The sequence below is a fragment of the Carassius carassius genome, chromosome 4 (genome assembly GCF_963082965.1).
Source record: "Carassius carassius chromosome 4, fCarCar2.1, whole genome shotgun sequence".
NCBI lineage: Eukaryota > Metazoa > Chordata > Actinopteri > Cypriniformes > Cyprinidae > Carassius > Carassius carassius.
Genome location: NC_081758.1, coordinates 4,894,778 through 4,914,024, shown reverse-complemented (window position 1 = coordinate 4,914,024; position 19,247 = coordinate 4,894,778). Strand labels below are relative to the sequence as shown.

General features: G+C 37.5%; 1 protein-coding gene across 1 annotated transcript in view; it reads left to right on the top strand.

The window, feature by feature from the left end:
* Nucleotides 1–19,247, top strand: part of LOC132132808 (BMP/retinoic acid-inducible neural-specific protein 1-like) — a 193,685-nt gene that overhangs the window by 151,189 nt on the left and 23,249 nt on the right. The window lies entirely within an intron of this gene.

The following is a 19,247-nucleotide window of genomic DNA, read 5'->3' as shown; positions in this document are numbered from 1 at the left end:
AACCTTTTAAAGGGATGTTTTTGAAAGTCTGGAGATGAAGGTCTTTACAGGTCAGTGGAGTTTAGAGGACTCTATGTCTGTCTTTGTACGTCCTGCTTCAGAATAATGAGCTGGTGGCTATTTTCAAAGTTCAACAATACAGTATTTTAGAAACTGTCTGTTAGGGTTAAGCTTGAAATTTGACATTTTCCATTTTGACATCTTTGTCAGTGACTGTAAAAGAACACAATGTTGTCATTTTAATCTGTCACTGTTATTTTAATATTTGATCAAACATGCCTCTCTGTTTTTCGAGCAGATTTATGCAACTGCTCCACTAATTGGATTGGATAAGTGGCGATCAGCATTGGAGTGTTACACTGTTTGCGATCTGTGTCCACTGCTGTTTTGGAGCTATATTTTTGCTGGAGAAATAAATCCTCAATATCTGGTCATATCGTGTCTGAAATGTCACTGACTCAATATTAGGACTGGGTATCAGCAACTCTCTCATCACGAGACATGTCACGATCCAAAACAATAAAGCATCGGATTTGAAGCTGCACCACATTTCTTTTTCACCATTTGATTCATGTTTGTCTAGCTTTGTGTGGAGTCTGGTCCAATCAGACACACCATTTTCCATTTGACTTAACAAATCAATTATTCATTAAATTACCAAATAATCCAAACCCCTCACCCAATAAACATACTGGGTGCCAGCATTTCTGGTAATGACACCAGGCCCATGGCAACCAGGACACCGCAGACAGATCAGATAAACCTTTACGACCTTATGCCATGGTACATTTTCTATAGGAAACACACGTAATGCTCAGCAAAATGGACTCTTCTCTAATTAATTCATAGAAAAACCTTTCTTTGAATGAACACACATATACTTCAGGTCACTGTGTATGTTGTAACACTTCTGGTATATTGTCTTGTCCTGTTTTATGCATGCTTATGGTAGAACCACTCGTTCATGTAATCTTTCCATGTTTATTATCTATGAATTCATTTTCTGGTGATCTAAATGAGAGTGTATATCATATGTTGGTACATAGGCTAATTTTGCATTAACACTCAATAGAGTTCCGAATGCAAATTACCATGCTTTTTAGACAAAGGGCCGTAAAACTCTCCATTATTTCCAAACACCCACTTGGAATTTCAGCCTTTCTCGTTGGACAAGCTCATCCTGAGAGGCGAGAATCTTTTACCTTAGAAGACTAACGCACAGTTCCGCCCAGTCTCTGCTTCTTCTGCTAAGTCTTCTGCTAAAATCTGATTGCGGTCTTTGTGGAGAGCTGGAGCTGGAGCCGGTGTGGGCGTGCCCGGTCTCCATCACATAGCTCACCCAGTCTGTGGTTCTTTTAGATCTTAAGAGGATGACAAGGATGAGCTAGAACTCTCTTGGACTCCTAAGCACGTGCCAGGCCTTCAGCCTTGACTTTCTATTCACCAAAGATCCTAGGATCTCAGCTGATGTCTCTCTTAGCTCTTTTTCACTTTCCACTGGGGAGAAACTCCCAGTCGCCACTGAGTTAGAACATCTTTGGAATTAATCTCTCTTCAAACCTGGAAGAAGGTGATCGTGACTCCTACACCACCGAACCTCCAAACCATCAAGACTTTCATCCGAGACTGCTTTCGGATGCTCAATCAAGGCCAAGGCAATGCAAGTATCGTACATTTAACTAAACAAAACCGAGGTTTATTATAAGCTGTAGACCCCGTTCTAAAGCGGCTCTGATGGTTTTACTCAGGTGGTTAACTCTTTTCATAGCTTAAATCTCTGTTTTTTTTTTTGTTTGTTCTCTAATGGCTTCATTCATCCACTTTGCTCTCCTTTTAAATGTATGCATGAGTGTATGTATGTTTATTTGTTTGTTTGTCAGACTAGTTTGTGTTAATGTTTAGTTAATAAAACTCTTGTGCTCAAATTACATGAGTTTCTGATTCTGTCACATTAATTGTCCTTTTACGATTTGATCCTCGCTACATGCTCTAATGCATTATAAGGCTATTGTAAGAAGGTTGTTTTCTGTGGCCACGAAAATATCATTTCTTAGAGTTTATATGAATTTACAATAAATGTACGCTGGACGAACAGATTAGTTGATGGCATTTTATTCTGCTAAAGTTAAATTTTCCCAACTAGCAATTTAATTCTGCTACTACTGGCAGCTCATATAAATATTTGAAATTAATCATAATTAATTGTAATTATTTATATACATTTCCCTTTGAGCTTAATTTACTCACATGCCTCATAAAAGCAGCTCAATGAGAAGTCTTTTGACAAATACTTAATCAATGGAACTGCACTGTAGAATACTTTATACAGTATACACTACTGTTCAAAAGATTGAGGTCAGTGAGATTATTATTATTATTATATCTCTTACACTTACTATTTTTTTTATTATATATATATATATATATATATATATATATATATATATATATTATATACTGTATATATATAAGCTTACAGACCCCAGACAATGGTAGAGAATATACAGTAGTGTATATATAGTAAGTTATATTTTCCGCCTTATTACGGAAATATTTATATTTCAAATTCTATACAGTAGCCATTTTTCTTTTCTCATTTTTTTATGTTTTTTCTGGTCCTTTCCATCTTGTTCTTGTTCAGAGAAAGACATGAGTTGAGTGCTTTGCCTCGGGATATCTTGTGAAGCATGATAATGACATGCTGTTACATTTCCTAATGCAATAAAATCAACTTTGCCAACGAGTTGACACCACAGACGTGCACTAATCAGCCACTCTCGTCTGCTCCTGCAGGATCTTTGGTTTTCTGATTTGGAAATGATGTGTACAACAGTGTGCGAGGAGATCGCTGTGTTGCTCCGTGGCCACACTGTGCCCATAGTGCAATTTCTCCACCAGATGAGACTATAATTGTGCCCTGGAATGGAGTGAGAACCAGGGAGGATGGCATCACCCTGGTGAAAAAAAAAAACATGACAAAAAGCATTCCCCTGTGAAACCACCATCCCCTTTAGATTAATAATTTAGTTTGTTATGTAAAATGTATTGTGCAAATTAAATGCTTAAATTCTATAAATGTGATAATCCATAAACTAAATAATGGTGATTGGCCAATCAGAACTACTGTATCAAGCTGTGCACAAGCTGAAGAAAGTTTCTGCCATTTTTTTCCGTGCAAAATGGATCAAGCGCAACATTTGAAGTTGTTTAAAAAGAAGACAACAGAATGTATATTTTTTCCTTGATTATAATTTTAAGACATTTCCCTGACATGATGTCATTGTGCTGTATGTGTTACTGTGAGCGACTGAGAGATGATAGAGCAACATAATGTTTCAATCCTTGAATGAATCTGTTTTTGAATGAATCACATGAGCCAGTGATTCAATGGTCCATTCACTTGTTTTGTTTCTAGCTGAATCAGCCGGTTAGATCACATCATTTGATTTAAATGATTCAATAAATAATTTATTAAAAAAGCGATTTGCCACCACCTACGGGCAATTTTTTTACAACTCAACCACTGGTCAGAAAACACTGACCTTCAGCCCACAATGCCACCGTCGAGTCTTCATTGTATTACTTAAAGGGTTAGTTCACCCAGAAAGCAAAATTATGTAATTAATAACTTACCCTCATGTTGTTTCAAACCCGTAAGACCTCCGTTTTTCTTTGGAACACAGTTTAAGATAATTTAGATTTAGTCCAAAAGCTCTCAGTCCCTCCATTGAAACTGTGTGTACGGTCTACTGTCCATGTCCAGAAAGGTAAGAAAAACATCATCAAAGTAGTCCATGTGACATCAGAGGGTCAGTTAGAATATTTTGAAGCATCGAAAATACATTTTGGTCCAAGAATAGCAAAAACGATGACTCTATTCAGCACTGTCTTCTCTTCCGTGTCTGTTGTGAGAGAGAGTTCAAAACAAAGCAGACTGGATATCCGGTTCGCGAACGAATCATTCAGTTCACCAAATTGAACTGAATCGCTTTAAACGGTTCGCATCTCTAATATGCATTAATCGACGAATGACTTGAGCTGTTAACTTTTTTAATGTGGCTGACACTCCCTCTGAGTTAAAACAAACCAATATCCCGGAGTAATTCATTTACTCAAACAGTAAACTGACTGAACTGCTGTGAAGAGAGAACTGAAGATGAACACCGAGCTCTCGGACTAAATCTAAAATATCTTAAACTGTGTTCCAAAGATAAACGGAGGTCTTACGGGTTTGGAACAACATGAGGGTAAGTTATTAATTACATCATTTTGCTATCTGGGTGAACTAACCTTTTAAGCCTGAGCCTTATCACTGGCTTCAAAATACAGTACATATGGACTGAAAATATCACTTTGATGACATAAAACGACAATTAAATCTCATAAGTAATTCCCTTTAATGCGTTCAATGAATGTGTGGTCTAAAATTGCATTATGCAACAAGAGGTTATATTTAATATATCAATTTAATGTAAATCTTTAGTTAGTCCATTACTGGCCATATCGATGTATCCCTTAGAAATGTATACATTATATTGGTCATTTAGATGAGCCACAAACTAGTTGATTATGAAAGCATGTGGGTTTGTGCATCACTATGATATTAATGCATTTTGAATTGAACTGTAAATGCACAGGACAATTAATTTCCATGTTGTTAATATTATAACACAGAACTCAATCTTTATTAGCATTGACTATATGAATGCTGTGCATGAAGAAAACATGTATTGCAGAAATGTAGTGCGCAGAGCCGATTGACTATTGCAGGCGTGTTTACTGCCATCTGGCTGAGAATGCTAATTTTTCACATGATAAGCATGACGTATTGATTTAACAATTCTCATGTTCATTTAAGGACAGCCTGCTCAGTTTGTCTTGGACACATTCTTCCACACTCTCTGTTCATCTGACAGTATGTGGCATGTATTAGTGCAATCCTAGCATGCCTCAGTCAGTGATAACACTATAGCCTGGGGAACGGGCTATTCAAGCAGCCGTCCGGTGAATGGAGAGGCCAGAGGGGCGAATGGCTGGTCAGAGAGATCATTCCTGCCCCAAAGACCAGTAGTCCCTCACTGCAGAACACAAGATCCAGTGGGCTTGGTTAGATCCCCATCTAGTGGGTGGAGATGGGTAGGTTTAGGTGTAGAGATGGGTGGTTTTAGGGATCGGGGGTGGAGATGTGTAGGTTTAGGGGTGGAGATGGGTGGTTTTAGGGATCTGGGGTGGAGACGTGTAGGTTTAGGGGTGGAGATGGGTGGTTTTAGGGATCGGGGGTGGAGACGTGTAGGTTTAGGGGTGGAGATGGGTGGGTTTAGGGATTAAGGGGTGGAGACAGATAAGTATAGGTCTTCAGATGGGTGGGTTTAGGGATCAGGGGTGGAAATGTGTAGGTTTAGGGGTGGAGGTGGGTGGGTTTAGGGGACAGGGGTGGAGACATGTAGGGGGGGAGGAGGATGGGGTGGAGACGGGTTGGTTTAGGGGTGGAGACGGGTTGGTTAAGGGGTGGAGATGGGTAGGTTTAGAGATCAGGGTGTGTAGATGGGTAGGTTTAAGTATATGTAAGGTCGGAGGGTTAGGCTTAGGCTTAAGGCTTGTGTTATGCAGTGACGACCATCTCTTAATCACAGCCAGATGCAGACTGTCCCAGAATCCCAGAGTCAGATACCCGGTTCAGACTCGCCGGGGTTTACAGGTCTGGAGACGGATCACTGCTTAGGCCTGGTCTAAGGTCACAAATTGAGTTTGACTGCCAGAGAAAGACAGTGTGATGAGGAATTTATTTTACAGTCTGATGTCATTAGGCTGGTTTCGCTTGAACGTGCGGCCTCAGTCGTGAGATAAAAAAGCAAGAACTGTGAGATGCTAATTATCTAATTTTATAACTGTAAGATATACATCAGATTTTTGGTGTGGGGTTTAAAGGGGTCTTTTTAATTTGATTTAAGGTTGGTTTCCATTTAAGGTATTTTTTATTCATTCCCACAGGCTAATGCAGGATCCATAATAATGCTTTCTCCAGTAAAAAAAAAAAGTCTGTCCCCTATTGTTCTCTCACATCAAAATCCACCCACATAGGAATGAAAACGGTACTTTAACTGTGCATATATTTCTCTCCTGATTCAGACCAGACCACATTTTCAATGGAGGAAGTATTATTATGAATCGTGTAATCATATTTTAGTAAAAAAAAAAAAAAAAACATGCAGCTTTTGACTTCACAATTTAGATTTTGTGGATTACTTTTGATGTTAAGGGTTAGGGTTATATTATTTTTTTAATCGGTCTCATTTTCCATTAACACTGTTAATTCACGTTGAATCTATTATTCACAATATTTAGCTCATAAATGTGATTTGGCAATGAAAGCAGAATCTATTTCTGTTCCAAGTTATACCGAGGATGATATTATGGAGGAGAGGATTTGAAGGGGATTAGAGGGGATTATTATTATAATAATTCTTTTATTTTTTTATTTTTTTGTCACAGTTTTTAGAAAATCTCTTTGAGTTTATACCTTAATACTAAAGATGCAGTTCAGCAGGGTACTAAATGATACTAAATGGTGCAAACTTTAAAGAAAAAATAAATAAATAAATAAATAATAATGATAATAATAATTTGTTTTATTTATGATTCAACTAACTAACTGTAATTCCTTTAAAACAACAATCTAGATCACTTGCTTGTTAGCTTGCAAATATTATGATAATGGGAATGTAAATAAAAAGACTGAAAATCAACATAAATAAATGCATTATTTTAAAAGCATAAAGAATGATGCTTAAACATATAAGCAAATTGTCATTACCTGAATAACATATACTCATCAATTGATTTAAATTAAAACAAATCAGTTCATGAGACAAAATAATGTGAAATGGTCGATGAGAAGGTTAATGGTTTATGCATCAATATGCACAGTGTGATATTGTTTCTCTCACTTAATTTAGAGTAAATAAATAAAGGGATATCAACTATCATAGCAACATCATTTTTTTTTTTTATTAAGCACAGCTCAAATGCAAAAGCAGTAGATAATCTATCCAGAATTGAATGCATGTATTTTATTTATTTATGACATCTGCAGTTAAACACATTTGACAGTACAGCGTGATTGTACTCAGGAAAAATAAATAAACAAATCATGAGTAAAATAAATATTCATGTTTGTGAACATGAGTAAAATCAGCCATACAACCTACATGTGCAACTCCCTGCTAAGACATGATGTACAGTAACTGAAAAGGTCGCCAGATGTGTACACCGTCACACGAACGACGCATGTAAGACTCGACTCGCAACTGATTTGTTGTATAACCCAAAACAGATGGTTGTGTTTGCATATTCCCGTATTACTAACTATAAGTTGGAAAAAATAGTTGCTCATTTTTTCTAATCTCTGAGGGTGAAGCTTACATTGTTTCACAAAAATAAATTGAAACCTATTTTTATTTATTTTTTTTTTTTTACATGACATTCACAATAACTGGTACTGTATTTAATATATGATGACTTAAATAGATTGCATTAAAATACTGAGACTCATGGTGAAGATTAGTCAGAATTTTGAACACAGCGACAAAAACTGAAATGCTAAACAAATTTCAACTCTTTCAGTTTGGTCATAATGTTCTTTTAAACGAGTTTCATTTTTTTATGCATAGTACATAGTTTCTTAGCTCTTTTTTTACATTTTGAAGTCAAATTCACCTGTTTACTTATTATTCTCCTGGTGTTCTTAATTGGTAGCATCAATAACTTCAGGTTAGTGATTTGTATAAAGACGCACCATTTGGGACTATTAAATAACATGAAATGAAGGAGAGAGCATTTCTAAGCAGTTGTAGATAAAACGAGCCGTTTGTCGGTTAATTCACACCCTTTTTTCTCTCTGATAGATGTGAGGTTCTTAAAAAGTGTTTGGTAGCACATTGTAATGAATCCACGATCAGAGAGGAAGAAGAAAGTTGCTTTTTGTTGCTGCTTGTTTTGTTTCTCTCTTTCATACATGTTCTTGCCGGAGCCATAAGCCCATCCTAGAAGATTTATGAATATGTTAGAATAGCCTGAGCCAACAGTTTTCAAAGAAGTGGAGTGAAAATAAATTAAATAGCCCCACAGGTAATTCATCTGCTGTTTGATGGAATACATACTCATCTTTATACCCTCTCTCTCTCTCTCTTTCTTCAGAAGATTGGCAAACAATTGGCAAACAAATGAAGAATCATGAAAACAACTCAATTAGAACATATGCACATTGAAGTCTGTCTCTGATGAATTGTGGATGTAAAGTATGTCTGGGATTGAGAAGGCAACGTGATGAAAAATGATTTGTCTTTTGAGGTTTCTTTCTTGATCTTGACATTTATTGTCTTGTGTAAGGATTTAGGGGTCATATTAATATTATATAATAATAATTTAAGATTTTAAATGGAATTTGGACAGAATCACTGTTTTATGGCTGATCAGCCAGCGATTTACTGAACGAGCCGCATAACATCAACTCATTCACACATTCGCACAGGTTGCAGAGAGATAGAAAGTAAGGAAATAATGAGTTTAAGAGAATGAAAATGTGAAATCATAAGTTTATAGCAATATGTGCAACTGCATAAACCTGAACAACCGTAAGTCACTTAATTAACCCTCGAATTGAGTTCCTCAATGAGGTTAAGAGATATATTAAAAGCACCAGTTCAGAATCTGGAGGTACTTGTGTTGCTGTTTTAGGGAATTCCCTTTGTTGTCGTCTTTGCTGAAAAGGAGGTTTTCCGAGGTTGCTGACTGGCTGAAAGTTCAGTAGTCATTGAAGTGACGTCTTGGGAAGTCAGTGGTTTGGCATTGGCTGACGATGCAGAGTTGTGGGCACGTTGAAGTTTTAGACGGCCAATTGAGGTCAGACAAATGTGTGTTACATATATTATATGGAGTTAAGCAATGGACTGATATTCATTTATAAGTCTTTTTGAGTTAATTTTGGTGCATCTACATCTGTTTATGTGCCATTCTTTGACATAAGGATGTTCTGTGGAGACCAGTTAAAGGTTAAAAGGTCTTCTAAGGAATTTCAGTCTGGTTCTTTTCCTCTAGGTGGGGGGAAGTCAATCCAAAGAGCTGTGATCATGATTACTATCATGGAATTACATGTGATGGTCATGCTTTGTATCTGTTTGACAATCAATCTTGATTACTTGCCCCAAAATTAACAATCTCCTTCCTGAGTTGTTATGGTCAGCGTGTTCTTTTAAGTTAATGTTGAAAGCTGTTGAAAGCTGCTAGTTGGTGTACTTGCTTCAGATTCGTGGTGCTAGGATTTGATTTATAACATTCTGTGTCTTGAGCCTTTCTGTCGAATTTCGTATCTCCTCATGTTTCAACCATGCTCCCGATTGAATCTTTAATTTGTCTGGTTAGCTCTGAAACCCTACAATAAGAACCATTATTTCGCTACATTTTTAATCGAATAAAGCCATGATGAACAAAAGAGACTTCTTTCAAAAATATATATGTGGACATGTTACTTTGTCTGACCTCAATGAGTGTGTTGTGTTTTCATTTACAAATTAAACTCTGTGAATACTTAATTCCACAACGAAACACTATAGTATTTATAAATATGGTCTATTAATTAGCTGAAATAAAATGAAATATGTTACATTTAAACTTCATTCCAGCAAAAATCCCAGTCAGCATAACCAAAGCTTTATTGGCATTTCGAGCATTTACAGTAGCCTAGGATATTATTTACCAAAGTATACAGAATGTTAAGTAAAGAGATTGAAAGAGATTGAAATTAATATATACCTATCTAAAAAAATATAACCAATAATAATAGGTGATTAATAATAATAGTCCAATACACAAATATTACAGGAAAAAGACATTCAGTTAATGGACTTACAAGACTAGGATGGATAAAATGTTTTTATATTTTACATTATGCACTTTATGTAACATTTATTTATGATAAACTTAATTTGAATGATGACGATCGCATGCAATACATCCAGGCACCCAAGGTCTATGGTTAGTATAATAATTTAATAATGTAATAATTTCTATAATAAATAATATAATAGTTTCTTAATTCAAAATAAAATATTAAAGAAACCATCTCTCATAATCCTGGGTTGCTATGGTTATGCAGGTTTGTTTACACATTAAACTCGTGGCCACGAGAAAAAAAAAAAAAACCTGTCATTCCCGAAATATAAGAAGTTGTGGCAGCAAGAAATGGATGTCCGTCCCTCAACGGCATTTCGAGGCCACGACATAAGGATGTTGTTACCATGACAAAATTATTTTGTGGCCACAACATAATATCACATTCCCACAAGTTAATATCACGTTCCCACAAGTTAATATCATGTTCCCACAAAAAATTTCAAAAAATGTGTCCACAACATATTATGACATTCCCACGAGTTGGCGTGGCGATGACAAAACTAAATGAACTGACCATGTCTCCTTAGGGACACTGTACAAACGGACCGACAGAGGAGCACACTAATCAGTGGCTCTGTTGTTTTGTTTGTTAAGCCATACAGATCGAAACACAAACAGCACAGTACTAAAGACAATCCAATCATGTGGCGGTGAGAGCATCAGTCTGATGTGGCACAGTCGCTGAAGATCATTCCCCTCATAAACGCACAGGCACTGGGCATAGCTCTTCTGTAATGGTACATCATTTTAAAAGAGTTATGCTACCATCCTGATATTTGGGTCTCCAGGTTGCCAGGCATCCAGTGGGCTGATGGAATTCTTCCTTTCTGACCCTGAGGTCAGCTCTCAATCTGAGGTGGTCAATCAAGAGTGAGTTTCTATTTGGACTAGTGGGGCAGATAAATCAGCTATTTCCCTCCTTCTTGAGACCACCTCTGACAGTAAATATATTTTCTTAGCCCTCATCCTCCAAAGCAATTTCAATTCTGTTTTTATATTGATTCGGTTTTAGTTTTCTGATGCTTGCGACAGCTTGATATTACTGTCCTTTCAGCTCAGCATTTACAACACAAGCCTACTGGTCCTCTGATCTAATGAACAGTGTTCGTTAGAAAAGTGTTTATTAAAAGCATCGTTAGCCAACTATGGCTACAAGTTCCGTTGTTACCCACATAGTTCAACAATACTGTGTTTTCCGAAACCATAGTTAAAACGAACATTTGCAAACAGCGGGAATAGGAACTACAACTCTCGTCTTGTGGTTAGGAGCATAGTTTCTTGTTAGTAAGGGATATGGGCTTAAATAAATATGCTCTTGGGCACAGTAGGCAAAGTTAACATGCAGTGCAATCTATATATTACATTCTATCTAAATATAAATGCATTTTAATCTGTGTATGTTTGCACATCCTCTAAAAGCACAGTTTTTGAAGAGTGCGCATGTGCACAAATACCTAAGGGAACCCCAGAGTATGATGTAAGAGATAACCCGCTATGAATCAGACATCAAATAAAGCAAAATGACAGGGAACAAAACTGTAACGCAGTACAAACTTCATAATCTCGGGAAGAAGGAGGCGGGAACCGGCAGAGAATCTAAATGAATTTAATAATAAAATAAACACAAAACAGCGCGGCAGCCCCTCGCGGCCTTTTCTGCAAACAAACAAAATCAAAACACCAAATAAAATCCAGGCCTGGTCCTCTCTTGTCCTTCACTGTCGTCGCTCCTGTTTTATATCCCTCCATCTCCTCCGTGGGACTCAAGACCGGTGGGTCAAGCAGGTGTCGCTCATTTGTAATCACTCCGATGACCTCGCTCCGTTCCCACGGCTCTTGGCCCCGCCCACTCGCCACAAAAACATAGTAAATTAGTCATCAGGTGCCATGTTCAATACAGCAGCATCTTAGAGATGTCTAATCGGTTAAATAGAAGAAGTTCTTCCTCCACCACATGCATGTAACGTCATTAACAATTGCCCTATTTTGTTGAACTAATGTGGTTCAAACGATGGCGATTTGACCGTGTTAGAGAAACAGTCGTAACTAGCTAGTTTGTTTCAACAACAACACATCTTATTATGGTGGTTAATAAACGAGTTACGTCTTTTTTTGTTTTATGTTCTGTCACTGTCATTTATCGTTAATCGATGGTATGTGATTTTGAGCCATCTGTTCACATTATTTTTTATCCTATCTAACAATACTTTGTGTCAAATCAAAGTTTGTAAAATTGTGATTCTTCTCATAGCTGGTCCGTTTGATTCATGGATTATAACTCTTTAGGGAGGACTTTTTATTTAGCTTTTTTTTTTTTTTTTTTTTTGGGGCAAAGCTATTATGCTTACTGTAAAATACATACATAGATAAAACTTGATGCTTTTATCCTGAAATATGCCTCCTGTTGCACACATACTAGAGGTGCATTAAGTAACCTGTGGATAGGACTGACCAGAGATCAGCAAATAATTCTAGTGTATGTCTGTCCTCAGTGTTTCAACAGCACATCTCACTCTCATGCATTAGCCAGCAATTTGATGCACCATGCAATTTCTGCTTCACCCTTTAGACTGCAGTTTCTCATTAGCCAGAAAATCATTTTATGTCTTGGTAGTTGTTACCCTTTTTTCTTTTTTTGACTGTCTGACAGCGTTTGTAGAATGATTTTGTATTGACACTTGTGCCTAATAGTAATTTTTACACTTAGTGTAATATTCTGATGTGATTTTTGCTGGAGTTTATGCTAAATAAGTAGTATTTTACCACGAGTGCTGATAGCAGCTTGAAAAGATTGGAGAAGTCAGTGTGCTATAACTAATTTCCTATTGTGACATTTCATTAGCATATGCTCATTGGAAAAATGGGTAGCATTTTAGTTTAGGGACCAGTTTCACTATTAACTACTTTCTTATTAGTATGCATATTACGAGCATATTGGCTGTTAATTAGTACTTATAAAGCACATATTAGTGCCTTATTCTGCATGACCATGTTCTAGATCCCTAACTCCTACCCTATATCTAAGCATACCAACTACCTTAATAACTGTTAATAAGCAGCAAATTGGGAGGTTTTTTTTGGGGCAAAAGTCATAGTTAATAGTGTGAATTTGTCCCCAAACGAAAGTGTGACTAAAAAAATGTGCCGCAAAACAGTATCATGTTGCTTCCTGCATGTTTTGTGGCTTTTATAGTGAAATGTCCAGTTTTATACTACATTTATGGATTTTAGCAGACATTTATGCATTTAGCAGACACTTTTATCCATTCAGGCTAACATTTTTTTTACCTAACATGTGTTCCCTGGGAATTGAACCCACAACCTTGCAATGCTCTACCACCTGAGCCACAGGAACTAAAGCTACAAATGTTAATAAGCCAACGTATTGCATTGGTTGTTGTATTGCAGCAGTTCAGAAGTAAAATATCTGGTAAGTTGCACTAAAAGTCAATGCTCTTTTGTAATAAAAATTAAAATAATGTACATAATTTTTTGACAAAAATAAATATGAGACAAAAACAAATGTCAGATGCAACCATGCCATTTGATGTTGCTTCTACAAGTCTTTGAGCTCTTTTTTTTTGTTTTGTTTTTTGACTCCTGTTTCACAGGACTCATAGCAGAGTGATATGCAATGCTGTTCCAGATCAGAATCAAAAAGAGCTTTATTGCCAAGTGTGTTTACAAACACAAGGAATTTGTCTTGGTGTCGGGAGCTTCCAGTACAGAAAGTACAGACATAGTGGAGACATACATATAATTTAAGGGATTCAAATAAATTCCAAAAATAAAAATGTAATAAAAAATAAAATATCATTAGACATAATTTTGAATGTGCATGTGTGCTATTTACAGAAGAAACGTTTTGATAAGATATGTTTGATAAGATCTTTACAGATTTGCAGTCCTGAGATGTGTTATGTATTGTTTAGGTTGAATTTGTCCTGGGGTAAAAAAAAAAAACAACTGTTCTTATGTCTGGCTGTTTCTGTGCTCAGTGCTCTGTTGCGCCGGCCAGTGGGCAACAATTCAAAGAGGGGGTGTGTTGGGTGTGAGGGGCCCAGAGGGATTTTACCAGCCCTTTTCCTCACTCTGGAGATGTAAAGATCTTAGAGGTTGGGCAGGGGTCACCAATAATCCTCTCAGCAGCCTTGACTGTCGGTTGTAGTCTTCTGATGTCTGATTTGGTAGCTGAACCAAACTAAACAGTTATAGATGAACACAGGACAGACTCAATGATGGCCGAGTAGAACTGTGTGAACAGCTTCTGTGTCAGGTTGAATTTATTCAGCTGGCGAAGGAAATACAGCTTCTGCTGGGCTTATTTTACAGTAGAGTCGATGTGAATGCCTCACTTCAGGCCCTGAGAGATGGTGTTGCCCAGGAACATGAATTACTGCGGCTACAGTGCTGTTCATGATGGTGCGGTTGTTGGAGTGCAGGGAGGTTTCTCCTGAAGTCCACTATCATCTCCACTATTTTGAGTGTGTTAAAATCCCGGTTGTTGTGACTGCACCAAACAGCCATCTGCTCAACCTCTTGTTTTTAAGCAGACTCCTCACCATCCTGGATGAGGCTGATGACTGTAGTGTCATCTGCAAACTTCATGAGCTTGACAGAGGGGGTTTAAAAAGTACAGTCATTTATGTACAGGGAGAAGAGCAATGGAGAGAGAATGCAACCCGAGGGGCCCCAGTGCCAATTGTGAGGTTAGTTGCTAAGCTTCACTAGCTGCTGCCTGTCTGTCAGGAAGCTGGTGATCCGCTGACAGATGTAGGTGGGTACGGAAAGTTGGGTCAGTTTGGCAAAGAGTATTGAAGGCCGAACTGAAGTCCACAGATAAGATCCTTGTGTAAGTCCCAGGTCTGTTGAGGTGTAGCAGGATGTGACTGTACTGCATCATCCACAGACCTGATTGCCCTGTAGGCAAACGGAAGATTATCCAGCAAGGTTCCAGTGATTTGCTTCAGGTAGGCCAGAGCCAGCCTTTCAAATGACTTCATGACCACAGACGTGAGAGCAACAGGTCTGTAATCATTGAGTCCAGTGATTTGAGATTTTTGGGGGACCAGAATGATAGTTCCAGTGATCTGTTGAAGATCTGTGTGAAAATGCGGGCCAGATGGTCAGCGCAGACTTTTAGACAGACAGGTGAAACACCGTCTGGGCCCGAAGCTTTCTTGAAGACCTGGTTCACAGACCTCCTCTAAACAGACCATAAGCACAGGTTGAATGGTGGGTGAGGGAGGGAGGGGGGTTTACAGGAGGGGTAAGTGTGTGTAAATGTGTGGAGTGCAACCGGTACCCGATTTGCAGACAATACCAGTATCGGAGCCGATACCGATCCTGAGTATCGGATCGATGCATCCCTATGTGAGACTGGGCTTTTCAAACTGGCAGTAAAACACATTCGGATGATCAGCTGGTTGTTTATTCTCCACCGACTGTTGGGGTGGTATCTTGTACTTGGTGCTGCTCCTCAGGCCTGTCCAGACTGTCGCTGGGTCATTGACTGAAAACCTATTTTTTTTTTTTTTTTTGGTCTGAACTCCAACTTTCATTTACATAGAAATGTAATCCACTGCCTTTTGTTTTCCCCATTAACTTCAAAATGCGATCTGCTCTGAATGGCTGAAATGTATGTGTGTGTGTGTGTGTATATGTGTGTGTATTATGTGTGTGTTTCTGTTTGTGCGCAGCTTTCCCTGTCAAAAAACTCTGTTGAGTTCCAATGCCTTTCTCCCCTCTAGGTCTCAGCGCAGCAAAGGCAGTTTAGCACACATTGATTGGCACATCACAGACAGGCAGAGAGCCTCAGAAGTGAAGTTGGTGCAGAAGCGTTCACCTGAAGTTGATGGCACTGGTTAAAAAGCCATTTATTTTATCATGTGATTTCAGCAGAGGAAAAGAATACAATGCTACCAAACTGATTTCCAGACTAACGTTACTGTCACTGTAGCCAAAGTCATATGTGCGGGTTTTATTCAATGGCATTAAAAGAGCGAGCTGTTTTTCTCTACAAAGTGTTATAAAGCTATGACCCTTTAAATGAGTTGGCTGTAGCATCCACTCAGTGTGATTACACAGGCGAGGGAAGGGCGGTTCGCAAGGTCTTAATTTTTTTTTATTTTTTTTTTATGTGAGTTTTAACAGGAACTGATCCTTAATTTAACACCTTATTCAAGTAATGCCTCTCTCTCCATTAGTGCATTAGGTAATTTGAATTTGGGGACATACAATGCTCAGTTAATCTTTGATGAAACCGTTGCTTATGAGGCGGACCGTGGCATTGCAAGTTGCACCGTTGCCAAGAGCCTGTGAACTCTGGAAACAGGCCCGATTTACACGCTGTAAAAATAGATGAGCAGTCAAGGCCAAGTCCCATGGACAAAGTTATACATTTAGATAACATGCTTCTTACCTGAATAAAGGGCACATGCAAGAGTTGATCAATAGTTCAGACTTTAAGAGGAAATGCATTTATTGGTTTGTGCTTAGGAGGTATCGGTCCTTTCGCCAGAATTAAAGTCAAGACCAGACCCGGAACAAAAAGGGATTATATTATAGTAGCACACAGATATTACCTGCAAATAGAAATGCTATGGTACAAAATGTACAAATGCAACACAGATTAGTTTAAATAGATGCTAAATTTATCATGAAATCCAGGGCAGAATGACTTTAATAACATGATCCCAAAATCTCCATACTGCTGAATGATGTATGGGATGCAATTAAATAAACTAGACCTGCAATTTATGTGTTTAGCCACAGGGAGAACGGCTGGGTTTTGACAGGTTGAAATGCAAGACTGAACAGATAAATTCTTTCCTGTTTTATCTGTAGTTTTAGCCCATTAAACTCCATTGCTGTTTGCCATCATTCATGTTTGATGATTTTAGTTGCGGACACAGTCTGAGAATATGTGAGATGGTCTGATGAAACCTGCCTCTTTCAGCATCCACAGGCTCTCATTAGTATTTTTACACCTGATTGCTCATCACACACTTTGTCTCCTACGAGGAATGTTTTTCACATCAGCTGAATGAAGTGAGATTTTGCAATCATCCCGCAGTGTTTACCTGAATGTTTGCCGTATTTATTTATTTTTTCCTTAGTAAGAATGAAAATTAAGGGAAGAAAAAAAAGCTGTTCAGCAAAGTGATAGAGGTGAATTTCATAACTTACTAATGAAATGTGGCAGTAAAAATAAAAAAATAAATATATATATATATTATTATTTAGAAATAATATAGATATAATATAGAAAATTATATTTTTTTATTTGTATGCATTGTGGCATCATTGTAAGAATTAAGATAAGTAACCCTGTGTTTTATAAATAAAGACAACACCGTATTTTATATAGTGTTTTTTTTTTTTTTTTACATTTTTCTTGTTTCACAGGAATAAATGACACTGCATATAAGACTATTTTATTATATTACTGTTTTGACTGTGCTTTTGATCACATAATTGCAGCTTTGGTGCATTAATTAGAAAATTAATGTTAGACTTGAAAATTAAAATGTGATTTTGAGCAAAAAATATTATTTCACATTTTGATCATTTATATATATATATATATATATTTATTTGTGATTTCTTTCTACAGGAATATTGAAGTAGGCTCAATTAAAGAGAGCAAATTTAAACATGAAGTAAACAAACTTCAGACAGAGCTGTTTGATAAAGTGAGAAAAGCTGAAAGAAAAGCACTGGAATCCCTCTTCTGACACTGCAGTGTTTCAGTTGTTACGGATTAACAAAAGTCTCTACTCAAAGAGAACAGAAGAAACATTCATAACAAATAACAGGGATCCAAATAAGATCCCTGGAGTCCCCGCTCTCACTCCCAAGGCTTCAAAACACCAAAGATACTTTAAAGTATAAAGAGTAAGTTTATTAAACATAAGGTAGTAAAGAGCATATACATTTCAGGAGGGGGAAAAGCCAAAACAAATAACAAAACAAAGCTAACTATATTAAGGATTCTAACCTAGAATTCAGATAATAAACAAAATATACAAAAGCTTACCTCCCTACTTATCACAAACAAGAGAAAACGAGTAATAAATAAAAAGAGGCACCCACCTCCCTACTATGCTCCAAATGATTAGGGTTTAAGATAAATATTAAAGTTCCACATAACAGATCAACTTAGAAAAGTAAAGTAATGATTTACAACAGTTATCTCATTCCACAGTCAGCATGTACACCGTATGTTACAGCATAGACACAAAACAACAAGTCTCTCAATCAAGGAAGCCATGAGAGCGGGGAGCTCCAGATGCATGCTTCAGGTGGCTTTAAGTAGCAGCAATCACTCCCGTCCCCAATCAGGTCACTCATTATCAGCTCCACCTGCGAGTCATGATAGTTAGAGGGTAACAAGAAGGAGAAACACACCAAAAGGAACACTAGACCAACACAACACGATGCATTCCCACGTAACACAGTAATGGAGAAAGAAGGGGACTGTGTGTGTGTGTGTGTGTGTGTTGCGTTTGGTCTGTTATTGTGAACCCAGGGCTGTTGGCACCTCCAGTGTCGTCGAGCTGCACCCATCCATGAACTCACCATCTGGATTCTCCCACAAATCACATTAAAGTTGCAGGAATAGGAATACATCAAGCTAAATGAATATTGGCCCAGGACTCCACAGTCAGTCTGTTGGAGAGAGAGACAGTCGAGCTGTTGTGACTTGTATGGCAGCTTATGTCTGTCACATTGAATGTTTGGCAATGCTGCGACTCAAAGATGCTGGGAATCTGAACGGCCAATCCAACCCCGCTCACTTCCGGGTAAATGAAAAAAAAAAAAAAACCTGCCTGGTTGCTGCTATAGGGTTAAATCCATAACTATGAACATTGATAAATAGCAGTCAGCCTATGATAAAGGTTGCTGTCTGCTGTAATATCAACAGATGAATTGATACGTAGTTTAGAAATGGTATTTTAAATGGATTTTTTGCTTATATTCAGGATCAGTTAAAATGAGACCTGTTTGTGTAACATTTTATTATTTTCCTTCTACAATTGATAAACTATGCACATTAATGCATTTATTTATTTATTTGTTTGTTTTAGTGTTTATGATATATTTTCAGTGTTTGCATGTGTGTGTGTGTGTGTGTGTGTAAAGGTAATATAACCTCTAACGTGTAGTTACTATGAAGCAATTAACTATGAACACTCCACATTTCCTTCAATTAGAAAAAAGATATGCAGTGTTATATCAGTGCTAGCTTCCATTACTATGTTTTATGGACTGCATTTATATAGCGCTTTCAACAG